This window comes from Juglans microcarpa x Juglans regia, chromosome 5S (assembly GCF_004785595.1).
Source record: "Juglans microcarpa x Juglans regia isolate MS1-56 chromosome 5S, Jm3101_v1.0, whole genome shotgun sequence".
Classification (NCBI taxonomy): Eukaryota; Viridiplantae; Streptophyta; class Magnoliopsida; order Fagales; family Juglandaceae; genus Juglans; species Juglans microcarpa x Juglans regia.
The window spans coordinates 23549346-23569820 of record NC_054603.1 but is presented as its reverse complement, the minus strand read 5'-3'; the positions used below and the strand labels follow the sequence as shown (position 1 = coordinate 23569820).

The following is a 20475-nucleotide window of genomic DNA, read 5'->3' as shown; positions in this document are numbered from 1 at the left end:
GTTATATCTAATGCCATAAGAAAACATTAAAGCAATAATTTCAGATTTCCTTAAGAACTAAGAATCACTTGTTAGACTAAAAATAATTCTAGAATGCGGAATTACACTTTAGAAACAAGAATTGATAGGTTTTAATGCCAAGAAATAAATACCTCCGGCCATTGATGCTATTCACTGTTTTGTTGCGTTTCTCTCTGTGTTTGGCACTTCCAAACTCTTCTCCACTCTATTTAGATGGTGTAATACAGAAGGGAATTGAATGAGTGAGTCTGGAGACCAAACACTGTATTTATAGCCGAAGCCTCTATCAAACTTCGGTGTTTACGTGTCCCACATGATCCTAGTTTCATGGGATCAATTATCAACGTGATGGAAGAGTGTTGGACCACTTCAAGGACTCTTAAGTGATAGACTCGTTCTCACGAACGTCTCCGTGAGAAACGGTCAACATTCTCCCACTTGGTCCACACTCCTAATCAAAGATTTCATCTTAAACCTATCGATAATCTCCATTTAAGTAATAAATACATGAATCATGGCGATAGGTCCTCTAATGACGAGTATTACCTTCTATGTATTACTATGTATTTATTCTTTAAACATTATAATTTATGTGAGAACAATTTCTTAATGAATAAACCCTATGTTTATTCTTGGTCCAACATAGATGAATTTTTCTCAAAATTTAAATTAAGAAAAAACATCAAAATATTTATGAATTTCATTAAAATAACATTGTTCATACAATGAAAAATTACATAATGGAATCAAGTCCCATGTTCACTACATGATCCTTGAATTTCAAAGGTGGCATGCCCTTAGTCAAAGGATCGACGATCATTAGTTCAGTGCTTACGTGCTCAATGACCACTTTATTTTCTTTAACACGTTCCCTTATGGCTAAATATTTAATGTCGATGTGTTTACTCCGACTCCGACTTTTGTTGTTTTTAGCCATAAAAACAGCAGCTGAATTGTCGCAATACATTTTCAATGGCCTAGAGATCGAATCCATAATTCTAAGCCCAGAAATGAAACTCTTAAGCCATACACCATGTGAAGTAGCCTCAAAACAAGATACGAACTCGGCTTCCATAGTGGACGTGGCAGTCAAAGTCTGTTTGGCACTCTACCATGATATAGCTCCACCGGCCATCAAAAATATGTATCCTGATGTTGATTTGCGTGAATCAACACAGCCAGCAAAGTCAGAATCTGAGTAGCCAATTACTTCCAAATTATCTGTTCGTCTATACATAAGCATGTGTTCTTTGGTTCCTTGAAGGTACCTCATTACTTTCTTTGCAGCTCTCCAGTGGTCTAAACCTGGATCACTCTGATATCGTCCCAACATTTCTACAGTAAATGCAATGTCAGGTCTTGTATAGACCTGAGCATACATTAGGCTTCCAATAGCAGAAGCATATGGAATGTTCTTCATTTGTTCCCTCTCAAGGTCGTTCCTTGGGCATTGGTTCAAATTGAACTTATCACCCTTTACAATGAGAGCTACACTTGGTGAACAATCCTTCATCCGGTATCTCTCTAAAACTTTATTAATGTAGGTTTCCTGAGACAGACCCAAGATACCTTGAAATCTGTCTCTATGGATTTTAATGCCAATGACATAAGATGCCTCACACATATCCTTCATATCAAAATTTTTAGAGAGGAATTATTTCACCTTATGCAGCAAACCCTTATCATTGGTTGCTAGAAAAATGTCATCCACATATAAAACAAGAAAACATATTTTACTTCCACTGACCTTCTGGTATATACATTGATCCATAACGTTTTCTACAAAATCGAATGACGAAATTACATTATGGAATTTCAAATACCATTGTCGAGATGCCTGTTTTAAACCGTATATGGATTTCTTGAGCTTGCAAACTAATTGATCACCATCACTAGAGTGGAATCCTTCAGGCTGTTTCATGTAAACCTCCTCCTCTAGATCTCCATTGAGAAATGTTGTTTTCACATCCATTTGTTGCAACTCTAAGTCAAAATGGGTTACTAATGCCAAAATAACACGCAAGGAATCTTTCTTAGATACAGGAGAGAAAGTTTCCGTGTAATCGATTCCTTCTTTCTGAGTGAATCCTTTAGCAACGAGTCTTGCCTTGTATCTCTCAATGTTGCTCAATGAGTCTTTTTTAGTTTTAAAGACCCATTTACATCCAATGGATTTTACACCATTAGGCAACTCAACAAGATCCCAGACTTCATTACTCTTCATAGAATTCATCTATTCCTTCATGGCATTGTACCATAATTCTGATTTTTTGCAACTCATGCCTTGTGAAAAGAACTCGGGATCATTTTCGGCTCCAATGTTATAGTCAGATTCTTGCAGATACACAACATAATCACTAGGAATTGCTGATCTCCTTGATCTAATAGATCTTCTTAATGTACCACCATCATCTTCCTGAGAAGTATGTGGTTCAACTTGTTGTTTAAAAGTTGTTGGCAACTCTTGAACTACTTGATCTACTGGAACGTCATCAGCAGCTTGTGGAATGTCAATGATTGGTTGTTCAACACCAGTTTGCACTTGAGGGGTATTGTAAAAAATATCCATTCTATCACTTGAGGTGGAAGGTTGAGATTCTGAATGATCATTCTCAAAAACTATGTTCCTGGTTTGATCACTCCCACTGATCAAGTCATTTTCAATAAACTTTGCATTTCTTGATTCCACAATCCTAGTGCTATGATATGGACAATAAAATCTATAACCCTTAGACCTTTCAGCATATCCAATGAAATACCCACTAATGGTCCTTGGATCTAGTTTCTTCTCTTGTGGATTATAAATTCTCACCTTAGACGGGCATCCCCAAACGCACATATGTCGCAAACTCAGTTTCCAACCTTTCCATAATTCAAATGGCGTTTTAGGAACAGCCTTGGTTGGAACTCAGTTTAATATATACACTGCCGTCTTAAGTGTTTCAGCCCACAATGATTTAGGAAGATTGGAGCTGCTAAGCATACTCTGCACCATGTCCAATAATGTTCAGTTTCTTCTTTTTGCTACAACATTCTGGTCCGGTGAACCAGGCATGGTGTACTGGGCAACAATCCCATGCTCTTGAAGAAACTTTACAAATGGCCCAGGTGCTTGTCCACTCTCTGTGTATCTACCATAATATTCTCCACCTCTATCTGATCTCACGATCTTAATTTGCTTATCGCATTGTTTCTCTACTTCAGCCTTAAAGATTTTAAAGGCATCTAATGCTTCATTCTTGTTATGAAGCATGTAGAGATACATATATCGTGAGTAATCATCTATAAAAGAGATGAAATATTTCTGACCATGTGAGTCCATGTCTGGACTACATATATCAGTATGTATGATCTCTAATATTTCTGAACTCCTATTGGCACCTTTCTTTGACTTGTGGTCTGCTTTCCTTTTATGCAATCCACACAAGTCTCAAAATCAGTAAAATCCAGAGTATTAAGTATCCCTTCATTTACTAATCTTTTAATTCTATCTATGGAGACATGACATAATCTCCGGTGCTATAATTTAGAGGAATCCTCATTAATAACACATCTTTTAGTGCTAGTGTGAACATGCATTGAATCATAAGTGGTATTGTTTTGTAAATTAATGCAGTAAAGACCATCAGACAAAATACCATTTCCAACACAATCAGATTTATAAAATAAACTGAATGTTGAATTTGAAAAATTAAAGGAATAATCAAAAGGTACTAGTCTTGAAACTGAAATCAAGTTTCTAGAAAAACTTGGAACATAAAAGATCTTTTCCAACTTTAAAACAAAACCACTAGATAAAATTAAATAGCAAGTTCCTACAGCTTCCACATGCGAGCCCATCTTGTTTCCTGATAAGATGCTTCGCTTACTTCCCATTGGCTTCCTTAGGTTTTGCAAACCCTGCAAGGAATTTGAAATGTGGATTGTTGATCCAGAATCAATCCACCATGTGTTAATATTGACATTAACCATATTAGATTCATAACAAACAAGTGAGGTTGGATTACCTTTGTCTGCAAGCCATTTCTGGAATTTGGAGCATTCCTTCTTCATGTGTCCTTTATTTTTACAGAAAAAACATTTGGAATCTTTCTTAATACCACCTTGGGGAGGTATTTTGTCTTTTCCTTTCAGTTTGGCTTGAGATTTGCCCCTTCCATGCGTTGCCAGCATTGCACTTTCACCTTGTTCCATCATTAGTCTCCCTTCCTCTTGAACACACATGGTCATGAGTTCATTAATTGATCATTTATCCTTATGTGTGTTGTATGAGATTTTGAAGGGTCCATATTGATGCGGGAGGGTATTCAAGATGTAGTGCACCAGGAAGGACTCTGACATTTCAACCTCGAGTTTCTTCAATTGAGCCACATTGTCCCTCATTTGCATGATGTGCTCACGCACACCTTTCACACTGGTGAGCCTTAGGGATGAGAACTTCATGATTAGGGTGCTTGTTAGTGCCTTGTCTGAAGTGACAAATTGTTCATCAATGGCCTTTAGCAAGTCTCGGATCTTTTCATGCTGATTGACAGAAATACGAATACTAGCAGAAATTCTAATCTTAATGAACATCATGCTGAGGCGATTAGATCGCTCCCATCGCTCATAAAGTGCGATGGCTGCTGCATTGCTGGTATCAGTGAGTGCTGGTGGTTCGTCTTTCCTAATAGCATAGTCTATGTCCATCCACCCTAAATAAAGAAGAACTCTCTCCTTCCAGATTTTGTAATTATCTCCCTTAAGTTCAGGGATATCATAACGAATATCAGAGAAATTTGTAGGTTGTGTAACTGCATATAGATTACATGCTTACGTTAAAATTGAGGCCTAAATAAATATTCATGTGTTATCAATATAAATCATGCTTTAAAAATTGAATCTAATGACATAAAATTGCCTGTGGGCTAAATTTTTAATTCAAGTAGATCCAATTAATCTATATGATAGAATTTTATCAAATTATTTACTTAATTCATAATTCTAAAGGGTATATTATAATTTGATGTATATTCTATCTTAGAATTTTATGATAAAACTATCAAATTATTTACTTAATTCATAATTTCTATGGGTAATTTATGAATAACTTGATATTTTATCCTAATTAATAATATAAATATAATAAAAATTCCTGTGGGATAAAATTTATATTAAGTATAATTAATTACAATTAATGTCTAATATTCTTTATGTGATCCTAATCAATCATAATAATTTTACTTAATTAAAGATGCTGTGGCTATTCTCTAATTAACATAAAATTATATGGATCACTAGACATTTAAATTGCATAAGACTGGCTTAATATAATGAATTACATAATTTTAACTAATACTAAAATGTTATTATTATGCACAAAATATTCATAATATAAGCATAAAAAATGCATAATCAAAACTGCATAACATTTAATTTCATGTTATAAACTATATACTCATCCAAAAATTGCATGTATTAATATAAAGCAAAATTAATCAATTCATGCAAACTAAATATGAGCATAATAAACAAATTTACACTACAATTATCCAAATTGCATATAATTAAAAAAACAAAAAAAATAATAATAATTATAAGCACAAAGGGCATGAACCCAAAAAAAAAACCCACTTTTCAAGTTATCTAAATAAAAGTGGAAGATTTTTTTTTTTTTTTTTTTTAAACAGGCCCATATAAACGACCTATCGTTTTCCTTATTGTTTAAAACAAAAAACAGTCATGTAAACGACATGTCATTTTTGTCAACCTTATAAGCGACGTGTCGTTTAGTATCGTACTGGTTAAATGGCTTCCGAACAAAACGACATGTCATTTTCATCGAATTGAAAACGACGTGTCGTTTAACATTATACAGGATAAAATTGCTTCAAACAAAACGACATGTCGTTTTATCAAATTGAAAACGACGTGTCGTTTATCATTATACGAGATACAGACTCCTGAAGTAAACGACGTGTCATTTTCATCAAATTGAAAACGACGTGTCGTTTAGTATTACTAAATGAAACATTCCTTGCTTAAACGACATGTCGTTTTCAATAAGGCTGAAATGACATGTCGTTTGGGTCGTCTTCAACCTCCAGACAGCACGTAGAAACACGATTTTCAGACCATTTTTCACCTAAAAAATCACATTTTTAAGCACAGAAAGTTTAGAAAAACTATTTCTAAATTATTTCTAAACTTCTTTCAAGTCAAAACCATCTAAAAATCAAAACTTAAAAAATTTTGAAAAATTTAGGCCAAAAAACAGAGATGAACCGAATTTTGATTTTAAACATCAAGGCAGAGGTAAACCTTGCTCTGATACCAACTGTTAGACTAAAAACAATTCTAGAATTCGGAATTACACTGTAGAAACAAGAATTGATAGGTTTTAATGCCAAGAAATAAATATCTCCGGCCATTGATGCTATTCACTGTTTATCTGCGTTTCTCTCTGTGTTTGGCACTTCCAAACTCTTCTCCACTCTATTTAGATAGGGTAATACCGAAGGGAATTGAATGAGTGAGCCTAAGGACCAAACACTGTATTTATAGCTGAAGCCTCCATCAAACTTCGGTATTTACGTGTCCCACGTGATCCTATTTTCATAGGATCAATTATCAACGTGATGGAAGAGTGTTGGACCACTTCAAGGACTCTTAAGTGATAGACTCGTTCTCATGTACGTCTCCTTAAGAAACGGTCAACATCACTATCTTCATATAATGTTCTTTACCATCCAAATAGAACCGAATATATCAATCATTTGGTTCTACTAATTAACGCAAAATGTAAAATTAGATTCTCATCCTTATAATTTTGTAGATCTATTGAACGAGATGAATCGCTAAATTATCCTACCAAAATATGAGAAACATTGCCCTAACAATCTTAATGGGCAGCTCTATATCATAGTTTGTCCATGTGTGCACGAAATAAAGACTTAGATTGACACATGTAGCTAAATCTTATGTAATTTTGTTAGATTAACATCGGCCATATGATCTTTTTCTTTTTCTTTTTTTATTTATTTATTTTTTTATGTCAGGGAACCTCTCTAAGACAAGGCCCTTCGGACCAAGCCCTACAGAGTAAACCCCGGTCCCGTGCACCGTACCCTTGAAAATTTTCCTACACAGAACTGGTTAAACACTGGCCATATGATCTAATTTGATCATATCTGGTGTTACAAATCTATTTTTATGCAATATACTTTCTGAATCATTTATTATTCTAGTTATTTCTTCACATACATTGTCACCCTCAAACATTGGATTCTAAGTTTGGGTTGAACTTCAACTAGACCTATGGGCCAGATTTGTCTTCACTGGATTGAGATTCTATGATTTAATTTTTATGTAATGTTCTTGTTTGATTATTTGAATTTTGGGCTCTTCATTTTACATGGTAGTGAGTGGATTATGATAGTGGGCTTGCTGTCCAGTCCACTGGACAGCTTGTGGAGTCAACTTGGTGCCCAATTTAATTTAGAACAGTTGACTTTTAGATATGGAATGTTTTCCCCACACAATAGTCGTGCTTTTGTGCATATCATAGTGCTGCTAACAGCCATAAGCTTCCAAGAATGTTTTTATTGAAATAGGGAAGGTATTATGTGGTTTTATTACTGAAATAGAACTTGGGACAGATTAGGAAGTTTTCCCAAACTGCAGGCAGCAGAATTTTGAGTTTTCTAAGCTTATTAGGCAAGTATTTGACTTATTAACCCACAGTAATAAATTAGAGAAGTTTGATTGATCTGGGAGCCGGAACCTGGAAATTTCCCTTTATGTGAGGGTTTCAAGATCGTAGGATTAAATTAGTAAAATATTCCTTTTATGGAAGACGTTGACCAGGGTTTTCAAGCCGTCACAGCAGTGTTAGTCTGGGAGAAACCCTATATGTTTTAGGAAAGTTGTTAAACAAAATCAAGGAGGAACCTTCCTAGAATCATGCTGAAAATCCAATATTTTGTTAAAGACCCAACCATTGGTCCAAAAAGCTCTAGGAGATACTAATTTGGTTAAACCTTTAACCTTCAGAATCATAACTTATTCTTCTCCCACCAGAGCTGCCGCCCATCAGCTTTAACTCCCATTAAAATTTCAAGATTTCCTCCTAACTTCAAATCTATGTCTCCTCTATCAAAATCATGGGATTATTTGACTCTCTATAATGCAAATCAAGGCTGCCACCTGTGCCCGAGAAACTCGAGTATATTTCTAATAAAATTCCAAAATAAGGTGCTGCCAGGATTATACCAGCAGTCCCTATGCTCATATGTCAACCCTTAGGTCCAGAAACGCTAAAGTTCTTTTCTACCCAAGTGAAACCCAACATGCCACCCTATAGATGAGCCCTAGCTGCCTTTTAAGCCCATCAACCTACAAGGCAGCAAGCAATAGAGAAACCACGCGCCCTAATTGTGCTACCCGGTAGCCAAGAACGACCCCCTACACCTTGATTCTCATAAGTCGCCAAGAGAAGAGACCACAGCCCCTCCTCCATTGTGCTGCCTCTCTCTTCATGTCTACACAAAGATTTCTGCTGCAAACCATTCGCTGCCACCCTAGGTAAAATGCAGCCTCACGAGCACTTAGAATCTATTATAGGCTGCTTGAAACTTGCACAAAGTACAACCAAGTCTCATCAACTTTGCCACTGTGAAAGCAGCTCCAAGTGAGTTCTCTACTCTCTCTATATGTGCTTCGAATCATGTCCTGCCATCCTACAACCCTCTTCCTTGAGTTCTATCCACCAAAACCACTAGATGGAATCTCTAAACTCTGCTGCAATTGTGAAGCCCAGGCCCATGGCCCAGCCAGCAGAAGCCCAGCCCGAAGACTCTCGAAACGGCACCGTTTTAGTAGGTTAGTCATCCCCTTTCTGTTTTTCCCCCACCCCGACGGTTTCCCCCCATTTTCTTTTCCCCTCCTCTGTTTTTACCGAAAACTGCTCCTCTAATCTCATTCTCTCAACTCGACAGTTCTGTTTTTCCCTTGTTGGTTGTTCCTCAAAGCTTTAGCTCTCTCAACAGACCCATCTCCTCTTCCTCTCTCGTTTGGTGATCTTTTATCTTCAGGTATCTCTCTCTCTCTCTCTCTCTCTCTCTCTCTCATGTTACACCTTGATGCTGAAACACGAGGCCTTCATTGTCGGCACTCTGTCTTTCTCTCCAGTGCAGATTATTTTTGTTGGTTGTGTGATTTTTGTGCTGCATTTTCGTTAATCCCTGAAGCCTTGTAACCATTGAAGCCTCCACTAGTGACACTATCATTCGCCGGTAACCCACTTTCCTTCTCTGTTTCTCTCGCTCGCGCACACACGTTCACTTCAATTATTTTTTTATTCACTCTAATGAAATTTCTGGTTCATGTTTTCATATAGTGCAGTCCGTGGGTTTTTCTTTGGGCATTTTTCTTTGTATAAGCGAGCACCATGTGTTGGAATATTTTCTGAGTTTGGATTATTTGGGTGGGATGTGTAGTGAATTTAATGAATACTCGGGGTTGTGTAGTGGTTATTTTTATACTTTTCAGGTTTTGTACGACTGATGGAGTGGAGTGTAAATTATTTGGAGATACATTATTGATGGATTGATTGAGTTGTTGGTAGTGGCTTGGAGTTAAGGGCCATTGGAGGGGTTGATATTTTGATTATTTGAGTTTTGATGCTAGTTTCGGTGATATTGAATTTGGTATATGGTACTTTGGGTTGAAGTATGGGTTGTCCAAGTGATTATATAGTTGTTGGAGTTGAGTTAATTTTACTGAAATATGGTTTAGAATTTGGGTCTTATTTTTTAGATCGAATTTGTGTTGTTGGTCTTTAATACTTAGATTATATATATTATTTTTTATGAATATGTGACGAGACTGATAGAGGTCGTTTTCAATGAGGCATAGATAATACGCTGCAGGAATTAGGTAAGCGGGGTTCCTATGCTAGATTTGCATAAAAAGAAATGAATTGAGGTTGGTTTGTAAAAATGTGCATGTTATTTTAAAAGGAAATGTGAAAAACAACCTCAGTAAATATATTTTGCATTTACTCATGAGATACGTATGAAAGAGAAAAGAAATACTTTTGACATGAAATGTGTAGACATGATAAATATTTGACATGATTCTGAAATGTGCAAAAGAGCGATTGCGATATCTATAAATTTTTGTATGTATGATATAAAATGATTTGAGTTTGTTTATGATCAAATGGAAATGATATGAATATGTCCAACACGTGGTTTGATACGATATGAATATGAAAAACCTTTAGCATACTTATCTGTTTTAATCTGATTCTGAATATGTTTTTGATATGAAGATACTGGTTCACGTGATATGGTTGGTACCAACATGATATGACATGATATGAGTGCACCCACTTTGGAAATAAAGTGATCTTTTACGTGTTCTTTCTTATGTGCACACTCGGGGCTCCGAGATTGAAAAATGGAAAGTTTCACAATATGATATTGCCTGGTTTGGCCACCGGGGATAGCACAACCCAACCACGAGGGTTAAACATGGTATATAATATGATACGATATGATACGATAAGATGAAAATTTTCAGTTATGTTATGCCAAAGTGTTCTTAAATATGAAAATGGTTTATGAATGTGAAAAGATTGAAATGTTGCTCTGATTTCTCTGATAATACGTTTTGAGATATGCATATGAGAAATGAAATGTTTTGCTTCTGCATACCAAACTTTCTAAAAAAAAATGGCTCATGTTTACATACTAGTATAGATTTTCTAATTACTGAGTTGTTGATAACTCACCCCTTAATTTTAACATTTTTACAGATGATATTGATGATCCAGCTAAGGGTCAGGAATAGAAATTGGAGCTTGGCTAGATATGGATAGAGGGGCGGGTACCTATGGGTACCATTGTTAGTAGGAGGATTTAAATTTGAATTTTTTTGAAGTTCTTTGGGTTAATTAGATCTATTGATACTTAAGGATGTATCAGTTTATTTTGTTGAGGTTATTGGGATATTGTGGACCTCTTTTGGTTTAAGTTACTTTGATATGATGATTTTTGGGAGTTTATATTATGGTTTTTGAAAAAATATGAGATCGTGTACTATTTATGAGATTTTTGGAGTTTTTAGATGCTTTGGAAGACATGTTTGTAAGTGACATGTAGTAATTCTCCGACCCATCCGGGTACGGAGCCTTACAGCAATATAGGTTAGGATTTCTCTTCCATACATCAAAACTTCATATCCTAGCATTAGAAAATCTCCTATGGTATTTTATGGGAGTTTGACATAGAACTCACATCTTGCTGACCTGCAGGGCAAAGGATTTCCTATAACTCAACCTTGGGTTGGAAAAGGTTAGAAAACCACCCAACTTCTAGAAGTACTAAGAATATAGGTTGCTGCAAGCAACCTAGATAGAACCTAGAACCCTACCCTTACCTAGTATTGCACGTAAAAGGGCTTAGAAACATGCATAACAGACTCCTATACATGCTAGTATGACGTCACAGGCAGGACACACACAAAACGCATGCTTTCAGGAGCCAAACAGCATTCCAGCAACATCATACAGCTAGTAGAATATATGATGTTTGAAATGTCTAGAGTAAGGGATACACTGCAGATGCATGCATACCACCCACTCACAATATGTAAAATGTTTTACGTATGATTTTGTACGTCAAAAACCTGATTTTTCTAAAAGGTGGACTTTTTAGGATATAGAGCATGAGCATGAACAAACATTCATTAATGCACGTTAGAAAAATGATTAGTTTTATTACCAAAACTTTTAATTAATTTGTGATAAAACCTTTCTGATTCATTGTTATAAAACTTCCAGTTTTTCAACCAAACAGAAAACTACAATTATCACAAGTCTCGTAGTTTGATATCAACCACAACCAAAGAATAACCAATATTACAAGATCTGACTAGATTACAATTATTGAATAGTATAGAACAATATGACGCATGAACCTTATCAAGAATCATAAATAGCAAACAAGAAAGACAAGAAAATATAACCTGTAAAAGGAAATAATCAAAATAACGAAAATAAAGGAAAGAACACACCGATATACGTGGTTCAACCCTAATGGTCTACATCCACGGCAGGAATGGCCTCAGAGATCTTTATTGATGAATAATATATCACAGAGTAGGCCTCAGTACTTTAGAGCTACAAATATCTCTCACTCTCTACCAGAAATCACATTGATTTCTTTTCTAAGAGCAAAGCCCTAGAAACCCTAAAATCGCCCCTTTCTCTGCTCTCTCTCTCTGTTGCCGTCAAAATACAGAATGGGAAATCGAATTAGGTTTACAATGAATAGCAACGAATATATATGGTACAATAGATGCAGATACGTGGAGCAATCCAGTGGCTCAGCAATTTAATCCTCAGATGCAGTCACAGATCTCTCACGTGATTTAAGCAGCTAAGCTTTAATTGCTTCAAGGGTCCAGATTGTGCCACATCAGATCCATTTATTTACATGAGAATAAAACACATTAGTAAGTAAAACAGCAGATAGATAAATGTATTGACATACATATTACAATACATATTTGATATGTCAAGTTTGATTAATTCACAAACACAACAGCTAGTGTCTAGGAAGGAAAATGTTATTAAACCATGTGCATATCCAAAACATATCATGCAAACTTATTCGAAACATTTATCAGAACTCTCTCCAAAGTTTTAAAATGGGTTGTTGTTAACAACCGCAAATGACCCGAGAAGTCAAAGTTGAGCATGTTAGCATTTGTTTTACCAAAAGTTCATGAATTCCTTAAAATACATCCAAAAGGGGTTGCTGTCAGCAACCTTTATGTGTGCTGTAATTATTTTGTTTTGCATGAAAAAGTGTTGTTTAACTATGCAATGTACTTTCAGCCCCTTTCATGAATCTTCCTTGAATTATGACAATGTTGCTTGTGGATGCAAATTATGATATGCTGAGCAGTCCTTTGTCATGAAAATCACTCTTATGCATGTTATGCTTATTGATTGTCATAAATGAAAATCACTCTTATGCATGTTATGCTTATTGATTGTCATAAATGGATGCCATGTCAAGATAACCATGCTTATGTTAATATGCCATGTTTAGTGCTAATGCCATGCATATATATATGAATATGACATTTCATGAACATCCTGAAGTTATAAAAAAAATGAACATCATTATGAAATCACCACTTGTATCAAAATTTTAAGCTAATGGGAAAATATAGATTTTGTATCATTTACATTATATCTTAACACTCACTCTCACGTGTGGATCACAATATCCCTTAATAATTGGGCCCAACACTTGGAATATTTAATTAAATTGGTATAGAATGGAGTTAGGGTTCAGACTCAGAACCTTTACTTTGGTACCATGTGAAATCACTACTTGTCCCAAAAGCTTAACTTGATGGGAGGTGGTAGATTTTAGTTATTTATATTATATCTTAACAATCATGAAGTCAACATTTTCACATGCACCATGATAAGATAAGAAAAAGCCATATGAACAATAAGAAAGCTAATTTGATGCTTGGCCTTACGTCAAGGGTGAATGTCCAAGCTATATACCTAAGCGTGGTCAAACCATATGTGATGATGGCCACGATGCAAGTGAAAGACAAATTAACAAGTCATCAATGAAGCCAGATTAGATGCATAGAGTCAATCATTCGTTCATCCATGTCACGTGAATTGCATGATTACTTCTTAAATTCCGGATATATTGCAGTTGAATGATCCACATGCTAAATATAAGTCTAATTAGGCATGAACGTCTCCAAGTTTATGCTATGCTTATAGTATAATATATTGCTTACTAATTCTTCGACTCACTTTTTTTATGCTTAAATGTCCCAGGAGGGCAAGGAGTACATTTTACTTTACCAAAATCTTGGACCTTACAAATAAGTGTTATTGCCTGGACTAGTTTCTATTTACGTCGTTATATTATTATGTTCAGTTTTATTAAACATTTTCATGTCAAGCTATTTTATGATTTAATAAGATGATCAAAATTTTTGGCATAGGATCTCTTACTGAGTGCAAGTTACGTATGGGTGTTACATACTTGCAATACTCATAACTAGTTTAATCAAAATCATTAATACTGTACAGTAAGAATCATACATATGATCATGAAAATATGAGCGTTTTGTCAAGTGAATTCAAGAAAAACAAAAGTATATTAGTGTGGGCTTGCACATTCCAAAACAAAAGTATCCAAAAATAGTTTATTCCAAGCTTAAATGTCACTAGGTAACAGCAATGTTCCAATCAAATGTGACATGATGAAAAAGTCTTGTACAAATCTCGCTTCATAGAATCTATAGCGGTCACTAAGAAGTGTACTCAAGCATGTTTCCTGAATTTGAGCTTTTGGCCTACACACAAAGTCTTATTAAGAAATAAATCCTCTTTTGGTTTTCTTGATTATATTTTAAAGACAGAATGCATCAAGCCATAGAGTACACACTAATGTTGGCACTGCATGAGAAAGAATGGAGACATTCCAATCCCCCAAAATATATCAAAGTCAATTGTTTGGTGTCATAGAAAAATAAGTTGAACACAAAATGGGAAATTTGCAGTGTAATTGTGATCATAAGGGGGACAGTGTTAGATTAGCAACTAAATCCATGCAGTCATAATTTATACACACACACACATACTTGTGGATATAAATTCAGGATGATATTTATATAGGGTAGACAACAATGCATATGTCAACTAATCAACATAGTTACCTTGACCATGATTGGCTAATACAATAATAGCTATTATAACCATGAAATCATAAACCATTTTGTACTCCTGTCAATAAAAAAAGTGAAGCATCTATGCTAGTCAAGGTAAACAGAGCATATTCTTTTCCTTTTTGAGATACGTCCAATTGCTTTGAACATAACCAGAACTAGGTCTGGGTGGCGGGCTCCCAGGATCCGGCCCACCTACCTAATCTGCCCAGCCTGCAAGGGTAACTGGTGGAACTCTTGGCAGGTGGGCAGATCGTTTAAGAAATAACAGATGAACGGGATAAAAAGTGTTGGAAAAAAATCCACCTGTAAAACTCCTGCCCACCCGCGTATATAGCCTACCCATCAAAACATTAAGGGGTTGTTTTCATTTAATCATTACCTAATCATTACAACTTTCTCAAACTTCCAAACAAAACACATAAAACAATTCAATTTTTTCAAATCTCAAAATAAAAATTATATTAAAAAACTAATATTCTAACAATATTTTCACTTTATAATATTTTTATTCAACTTTTTCTCTCTCCTTTTCCAAAACTCCATAAAACATCATAACTCAAACTATTTCACTACTATTCACAAACCATTTCACTATTATTTACAGATTTTTCATTTCATCTCATTCTCCAAGCATCCCCTAATTTACCTTAGTGTTCTCCTCTTTCTTTCACTTGTCTGCTTCTTTCTCCCTCCCTCCCTCTCTCAACCATGATGTGTACCAAAGATTATGACTTAAGGAATACAGCTACACCCATGGTCCAACCACACCAATCCTCCACACCTCGCGGTCTAATCATCCAAGTAATACTCTCTCTTTGTTTGGTTGTGAACTTACGATTTTGTAAATTCTCTATATTTGTGTTTGATTGGTTGATGTGAGTTTGTGATTGGTTGTTAGCGTTTGCATGGTAGGTTTTGGTTTGTGAACCTGTCGGGCAAGTTCAACCCCTCACCCATCCGCCCATAGGACAAGTATGGGAGGATTCACAGTGGTTGAGGGGTAATATAGGCCCCCAGCCCCAACGGTCTGGGGATTGATATTTTGATCATGTTTTAATTCCTGCTCCCATAATGTGCCTTCCATAGTGAAAACTCGATTCTAATTTTGTAGTTACAAACTTCTGGTTCTTGTCTTGCATTCTATTATGATGTGTTAAGTTCATCTAAGCATAAACTTGTTTCTAGCTTTTTAAAGTTTAAGGTTTACAAACTTCCACACTAAAGTTTAAGGTTTTGTTAAATTTATATAAAATAAAATAAAAAAGATTTAGGGCTCATTTGGACACTTAAAATATCTCATAATATCTATGAATAGTAGTAAAATTATTTGTGAATAATAATGAAATGGTTTGAATTAAGATGTTTTTATTGGGTTTTGAGAAATGAGAGAGAAAAAGTTAAAAAAAAATATTATAAAGTTAAAAACTTGTTTGAATATAATTTTTTAATAATATTTTTTTTTTTAAATTTGAAAAAGTTGTATTGTTTGTTTTTTATAATAAAAGTTATATTGTTTTTTGTATTTTGTTTGGGAGTTTGAAAAAGTTGTAATGATTAGATAAAAATGTTGAAAATTTAAAATTGAAAAATGTTTTTATTTGAGTGATGTTTGGAAAGGAAATAGCTGAGAACACTTATGTTCTCAAACTAGCCCTTACTCAGGAGATTGCATAATTCGTGCTTTAGGGGTTGTTTGGGAAACCAAATTCATCTCATCTCAAAATTTCACATAATTTCATTCCCAAACATCACTCAACACAAACATTTTTCAATTTCAAATTTTCAACTTTTTCATCTAATCAATACCTAATCATTACCTAATCGTCAACTTTTTTAAATTTCAAAACAAAAATAATAATTTAAGTTTATAATAATTTTATTCATTTGTTTCTCTCTCATTTTCCAAAACCCAATAAAGTATCTTAATTCAAACCACTTCACTACTATTCATATAATTCTCATCCCATCTCATTTCTCAAGCATCCCCTTCACTAAAAAACCAATCAATTTATCTTGTTAACCAACATGAAACAATATATTTTATGATACATACCATTTCCTTCTCTTTTTTTCTTTTTTATTTTTTATTTTTTCCGGAGATACACAACACAGCACTACATGATATTGAACCATCACAATGCCCATGGCCCACCACTTACCACTACATCCAAGGGGCACAAACCATTGGCAACAAAATTCTACTCAAGGAATGGAAATGGGCTTTTATAGCATCAACAATCGAAGCCTGAAACATGCCATGAACACGAGAACAATATGTGTAGTTGATATTACAAGCACGCCCCCACCCCCCCTCCAAAAACACCCATACTCTAATTTCTATTGCATAGGCAGCTTTTTATCTATCTATTCAGCACACCAATGAGAATAAAGAGATCAAATCTGGTTCAAACCCTCTCAAACACTACATTAACATTTTACTTTTACTTTGGGAAAATTAACATTGAGAAATAGGATAGATTAAAGCAGAGTGCACCTACACATGAAACTTGCAAACTTTGTATAAATATTAAAAGAAATGAAATATGTAGAGGTTACCTTTCATGGCAGGAACCTTAGTCACAACCTTGGACTCTTCGTGCGCATCCTGCATGCAAGATTTCAAAGAATTTTATCAAGTACTTTAGATCAAGCAAGAAACCAGCTCCAAATGCAGCAGTCTCTAATCATCTGTGCTCATCAGATATCAAAACTCTAGCTGACTCAAATTCTCTCATTACTGACTAGCATAACATTATCATGCACTAGAAGTACAAGAGCACTTCATGATTTTTCGCATTAGGTTGAGGTAAACTGCATACAATTTTCTGCTGTGTAGATTGAAAAATCACAACAGGCTTACTTGCTTTTGATGGACCTTTATGTTTTCTGGCAGGCCGGATAAATTTTCTTCCCAAAAGAGTAGCTGCTCTATTTATACTACAGGAAATCAGTTTCCATTGCTGGTTTCACCACATAACAGGCCTATACTTGGATCTTTTCACAAATTCAGTTATACTCCAACCTACCACTTGATCATTTTCCTTATCCGTATTTTCACATCCTTGGACGACGCCACATCTTAGACTCCATTTGTTTGGAAGGAAAATGTATGTTTTCAGTATGAGAAAAGTATTAATTCAGCAAGAACGATCCTCACTCTAATGACCCACACCTTCCACAGCAAGGAAGATTCTAAAAACGATTTTATATGCTCCAACGGCAAAACCTTCAGCCACAACAAGAAGTCATTGAGACCAATTGATTTGGACATCTTGGCTCATTTCCAAACGTTTAGGGTCGTTACCTACTGCTCACATCCTTAACAAATTCGTCATATTGTTTTCCAGCAAATTGAGAGATCTCGCTGTTGGAACCCGTGTCCATCCCAAGTATTATCAGGAGTTCCAATTCAAATGCTATATATCCAGTGCTCTTGTTGATGCATGCTAAATGCCGAGGAATTTATGGCACTCAGCAATTGTTTCATGAAATGCCTCAGAAAAATGCAGTCACTAATCATTCCTTGATTTCGGGTTATTTGCATTTTAAATGCCGGGGAATTTTAATTCATTCATTTTTGGAAGCGTTACAAGAGGTATAACCCCAACAAAATTCAGTCTCGACTACGACCGGGATTTTGCTCCAATTGGCAGCCGAAGGGCTTGGAACTCAGGGTCACCATCTCAGTTCAAAGTAGGGTTTCGCAGTAAAATTGTTGAGAAGATTGATTGATATGGTCAAAGTACTAGAGTGTCACTATAAGAAAAACGGACTTTTATGACCATTTAATTGTGGCGAAAAGACCATTTGTGATTAAAACAGACTCATTTTAGCTATAAATAGTCATTTCGCTGGAATTAACTAGCCACAAATAAACAGTTTTCTTGTAGTGTCTGGATGATTCCAGGCAGATTTTCGATAAAATGCTGAATCAAAGTGTCATGATAAAGAGTTCCATAGTTGTTGGTTAATGCACAGATTCAAGAACCTGAAGGGGAGATAGTGATAGCAAAACAAATTATGTGTTTGGATCTCAAATCAAATTATGCAAGTATAATTGTTTGCTAGGTAAATTTTCTAGTCCAAGTTACTTGGATCAATGCCATCAAATTCATTACCATATAATGCAGCACCGTTTGGAGACTGACACAGACTATAGGAACTACTAAAAATAATAAAATTTGTTAGATTGCTCATCAGTGGCTCGGCATCGTGTGGATTATTCCTCTTTTTTTGGGAGGATTATTCCTCTTTTAAGTTTTGAGAGTGACATCCCTCTATATATTAAACAAAGATAAAGTACCTTCGCATCACTCCTACGTTTTTTCGTATCACATTCTAAGCGGCTGTTTGGGTATTAGAAATATCTCAATTAAGATTGTAAAAATAAATTGGAGAATCGGAAAATTGACCCGTATTGGTTGGTTCAGTCCGATTTTGGACCGGTCCAATCCGGTACTTGTTCCTCCATTTTAAAAAACAGTCATAACCGGACTGGTCTCGATTTTATGTTTTCTAAGATTGAACCGGGCAGGTTCGCATATTTATATATTTTTAATTAATTTTTAATATTATATATAATATTTTTTATATTATAAATTATAAAATTTATAAATTATATAATAAATAACATAAAACTATAATTATAAGTTATAATTATATATGAAATAATGTTATATTATAATTTATAACATAAAATCTTAATCTTAAACATGAACATTATTTTCATCATATGTTTTAAATATAAAATATATATTAATTACATTTTATGGGTTAATAAATTCTCAACATATTCCTTTTGATAAATATATTAGTAATACTATATACATTAGTATATTAATTACTATATTATCACTAACATATAGTAATAGTACTATACCAATAGTATTAGTGTATTACTAATAGTATTAGTGTAATACTAATATTTATATGTATTAATATATATATATATATATAAGTATAAGAGATTAGAGATTTAATATATATTAAAAACTGGAAAATCGGATCGAACTAGGCCGGAACAGATAAAACCGAAAGTGTAACGCCCCGTCCCCCAGGGTCCGGAGAGTTAACTCATATCACTTAAAATCATTTCCAAATAATACTTTTAAAATAAACCAGAATCTCTATAACATATTAACCTATTTGTTCAACACAGATATCCATGTTCCTACATAAGGGCACATCAGAAGTGTCTCATTAATATACATAAACTTTTCCACAAAGACTAGAAATATCCATTACTCAAAATACCTAGGCCACATAAAATATCAACACTACCAAACGATTCTCCAAAAATCCTTGTACCCCAAGGCACTTAGCCTTTTATGATCAACAAAACTTGCAAGTACTCTCTATTCCTGATTTCTAGCTGTTGTATCAAAAATTATCTGAAACATATTATGGAGATAGGGGTGAGTTATCAACAACTCAGTAAGCAGAGAACATATACTAATATGCAAACATGAGCATTTATAGATTTCAGAATGCAGAACAAAACACTTTCTATTTTCAAAATGTAGAGTCAGAACATGTTTTGAAAAAAAATATTACAGCGAAAGTTCATAATATTCTTATTCAAAATTCCTTGGCCCAGCATAACTGAAACATCATATCAGAACAGAATTCCATGTTTAACCCCTGTGGTAGGGTTGTGCAAATCTCGGCGGCCAACCGAGCAGAAACAGAATATGAATC

General features: G+C 34.7%; 1 pseudogene; it reads right to left on the bottom strand.

The window, feature by feature from the left end:
• Positions 1-17856, bottom strand: part of LOC121267695 — a 31557-nt pseudogene extending 13701 nt beyond the window's left edge.
• Positions 17857-20475: the final 2619 nt, after the last annotated feature.